Source organism: Bidens hawaiensis, unplaced genomic scaffold (genome assembly GCF_021521415.1).
Source record: "Bidens hawaiensis isolate Kalapana, Puna unplaced genomic scaffold, B.hawaiensis_p1.1 tig00026009_1, whole genome shotgun sequence".
NCBI classification, from domain to species: Eukaryota; Viridiplantae; Streptophyta; class Magnoliopsida; order Asterales; family Asteraceae; genus Bidens; species Bidens hawaiensis.
In genome coordinates, this window is record NW_027494188.1 from 24,666 (window position 1) to 29,504 (window position 4,839).

Here is a 4,839-nt window from a genome sequence, read left to right on the forward strand (position 1 = left end):
TATATATATATATATATATATATATAGAATAGAAAATGTGAGTAAGTTCGCATATGTCTCCAAAACATTAGAAAACAGTGCATAAAAAGGGGAATGATCAAACTCACCTTAGATTAAAGGCAAGTGAGTATAATTAAGAATAAACGAGTCAACGGATAATCGAGTCGTCCAATACGCGTCAAACGAGATAAATGATCAGAACCTGAAACTTTGTGATATGAAACTATAAATAAAAACGAACTTAATGCCGTTGGAATCAATCCAAACGGATGAGTAGAACTCTAGTTACGTTGAATTAAACGTTTAAGCGAGCTGGTACTGACCAGAATCCGAACAGCGAGTCGGAAGTCAGGTTTTGGGCAGTAGCCTTAAAATTTCGTTTCAAGAATAAAAGTCTTATGGACCGATTGTTGAATCCGACCAGAAGCATGAGAAAACGCAAAGTCAAACTTGTTGACTGTTTTAACCTTAATCGGGTTTTAAAGCAATTGACCAGTCAACACCATTAAACCACGGAATTGATTGAAGTTTATTGACTGGGGAATATGTATGAATGATTTTACCGGTACAACTTACCCGGAAAGGGAAAGGATTAATGAGAAACGAAAGTCAAAGGTCCTAAAGCAAGCAAAGTCAACGATCAAGTCTTGTATCTTTAACTAATATGCGAAAACCGAAGGGTTTATGAGATGGCAGAGACTAGTGACGGCTGGAGGAGGTGCATTAGGGTTAGATTAAAGTTTACAGGAGGGAATTATGATGTGTTTACATAGGAATAGCTAAATCGAACTAATTATAGGCTTTTTGGCCCGTTTAAGCAAGTAAATACGTTTTAAGGAAAGAATCAATGAAATATACTAAGAGATTTGATCTTGAGCAGAGGGAAACGAATTTAGACTTTTATCTTAGTTATAACATGTTTACTTGGTCCTTAGTTCTCTCGATTATGCTTAAAATACAAGATTTTATACAAAAAACGAGCTAAAAAAACGAACTAAGGTTGTGAATCTGCCCAGCACTCCCACCGCGCTACGCGGCCGGCAAGGGACCCGCCGTTGTGCGGCGCCCCGACGTCCAAGTGGTGAGCAGTTTCACAAGTTGGCATTTCTAGTCCTTTTGGTTTGATAAAGTGTTAATTTAATGAACTATTAATGATATAATTAGGAATTAAACATTATATAAAATACGGAGGACTTAAGGTGAACATTAGGAAACTTAATTACTTATAAATATTTGTTTTTGATTAATATTATAGATCTTAAATCTTTCCGATCGGGTTAAACGTAAACGAATACGGGTTTAGAAAATCCGAAATGTTACAACAAAGATACCTATAAAAGCACAACGGGTTATATTGTTTACTTAGGCTCCAACCCTATATCATGGAGCTCCAAGAAACAAAGTAACTTGGCCGAAGCTCAACGGAAGCAGAATTTTGAGCTGTCGCATCAACAACCATTGAGGTCCAATGGGTACAATCTCTTCTCACAGAACTTGGGTACTCATCACAAGCTATATCCACAATATATTGTGACAACTTAAGCGCCACAATATACTCGGCAAATCCCGTTTTTCACTCAAGAATGAAACACCTTGCCTTGGATTTTCATTTTGTTGGAGAAAAGTTCCAAGCCGGCTCCCTCAGGGTCACACACATTGCTGGAAATGATCAATTGGCTGATGCCCTCACCAAACCGTTTCCTTGACACAGATTCGCATTGCTAATATCCAAGATTGGTCTCACATGCGGATCATCCATCTTGCGGCGGAATATTAGGGAACCGATAATATCAAGCTCCCATGCTTCTAGCACAAGATTAAATCCTCCTTGATTCTAGCACCAAATCTTTTAATTGCAGATACTGTAGTCAAACTGTTTATTTTACATTCTTAAAATAGGCTCCTAAAATTGCTCTTTGTTTTGTATCTCATATATATGTAATTTAGTTTTATGTATGAAAAGCAAGTTTTGCATTACCTGTTCTTTTCTTAATAACAAATACCAAAAGTACCTCAAGTTTGACCTTAAACATGCAGTTATGCGCGCTCTGACAATGCAATGCAATGCAATGCAATGCAATGCAATTATATTAATCTAAAACATGGACCTAATCTGTATTTTGTAGTTAAACATTTAGTAATTGAATACATACAACAAATATGCACCGTTTTCACTTTCTTGTCGAGTTAATCGAGTGGATAACTTTGATAGCAAACAAAAAGCATTTAGAACCCTCTTTATCCTGCTCAAAAGAGCCACTATCATCCTTCAAACTTACAAAAAAAAAATAACGGAAACTACTGAGTAAAGAATAGCACATAAACTACAAACCGGAGTTGAGAAAGCCGCTGGCAAACGATAACTCAGAGAGTCCCCTTGACCTAACAACAAATTAAACAATTTCCAACACAAAAAAATGGTATGAAAATGAGTATAAACTTGGATGACACAATGTTAATACTGCATCATCACAAACAAACAATTGGTGTACCCGCAAAGAGTTTGAACTATGTTATGTAATACAACCTCCTCTTCATTTACCTAATTAAGCGAACACACAATAAAGTACTCCAAATAACCAACATATTAATTCGTCAATATTGCAAAATCGTGATTCTAAAACGAACAACACAACCCAAAAATTAACAAAAAGCGAAACTCACCACCAAATTCCAAAATATATGTAATTCCCCACTCCGGTCAAATTCAAACGCCATATAAGATGAACAACCACTTTCATGCGTGTGGGGATGCTCAAATCGGTGCATCTTCATCGCAGTTCAGATGATGGAAGCAAGGAAGGATAGAACTGACGGTTATTGATAAGTTTCAGTTCAATATTAATGAAAACGATAAGTGAGCTTTCAAATGAATTAAAGAAAAAGGAGATACATGTCCATGAGATGAGCATGCTAAATTGAACTTTTGTTTTATACTAATTACATAATAAAGTTTTAAGTTGTAAAATTCTAGGGTTTTATTTGTTTGCTTATTTGTCTAACTAGAGTCTAACCTCATTATCGCCTTACCCTCGCCCTCGTCACCAGAATTGTGTGACGCCCTCTGTTCCTCACCATCGCTCATGTAAGTGCATGGCAACTAGTTTCAATAAGTTAAATCTAAAATTTTGCTGGTTGATTGCATAAAGCTTTGTATGCTGTGCCTGCAAGCTAGCTAGGCTGTTAACAAAATTTCAACAGACGTTTAACTAATTTTTGTCATCAATTTCAAATTTTAAAAGATTTATTTTGTTGTATTTTCACAAGTAATTCCCACAATAATAAAGCGAGCGATATCAAGAACTGTACACGACAATTTTATATTTATTCATTGAATTTTTTATGTGACGAGCCTTGCCCAACCAGAAACGTCTAACCGACCTGATATATTTATATGCCCGACTCAATGAAATTTGAGCATCTAAAAACACGTGTTACTTTTATTCAAATATCAAACTTCAGACATCTAAACACATTTCACAAACACTGATCCAACAAGCCTAAATTATGCAAGAGGCTTATAGATATAACCCCTTTCTATTGTAATATAATGGTTCATTTGAGCTTTTCATAGTCTTGAGACCACCATTTTCTTGAATCACCAGCTGGGTGAGTCGTTTCATAAGCAACTTAAAGTCATCTTCGCTCTTGGTGAGAGAAAGTCGTGTATAACGATTTGAGTCATCAAAAAGGGTTCCAGGACGACCTATGATTTTTCCCGCATCTAGCACTGCATTACAATTATCATCTTCTTCTCTTTCACATTTCACCCATGCAAAGGCTGCAATTGTTATATATTAAATATCGTAGGCATTTCTGGTTTCAGGTAATCACCCACACTATATATATATATATATATATATATATATATATATATATATATATAGGGTGAGTATCCTAAAAGAACTCTTTGAAATTGAGAACTTTGAGAGCCATTTTAAAAACAACAAAAAATCCCTTAAAAACCTATTTAAAAAAATTATAAAACAAAAAAAAAGAAAATTTTAAAAAGGTAAAAGAAACCAAAAATTTTTATTTTTCATCCCGGTTTTATTAAAAAAACCTAATTATACACATATACATATATTTATTTAATCTTCATTTATATAATACACACATATGTACATTATCATTTATCTTATTTGTACATATGTGTATAACGAGTAAAATGTATAAAATTAAAAAATAAGTATTATACATATATGCATAATTTTGCTAAACAAATATTTTTTATATATTTTTATTAAACCGAGATGAAAGATAAAAGTTTTTGTTTTTTACTTTTTTATTTTCGCGTTTTTTTTTTTGTAACTTTTTTTATTTTTTTAAAAAGAGTTTTTTTTTTGTCTAAAATGGTTCTCAAAATTCTCAATTTTAAAATGGTTCTCTCACAATTCCAATCCTATTATCTTGTATTTTAAGAGATAGTAAGCATTGCATTTGAACCATTTTCTTATAGTTTCTAATGACGTCTTCAAGGTCACATGAAATAAATTTACCTGGATTTGGTTTCCTAATTTCGTTAAAGAAAGTGCATTGAAAAGGTTGTCTCTCCTGGATTGAAAATCTTCTAGACTTTGACATGATAGAAGTCAATCTATCCCAATGATCCTTCATTTTATTATTCGAAAATTCAAAAAACGGTTCTCCGTCTCCTTCAACAATTAATTTTAAAATCTTCAAAACTCTTAATTGAGTCTCTCTTGAAACTCCAACACTTGCCACAGAGGCATAGGTTAAAAACTATTAGAGAGTATTCTGCTGTTGACCATGAGTTTGTTACAGTTGACTTTGAGTTGTTACAGGTCTGACTAACTCTCTTGTGATGGTTAGAGTTAG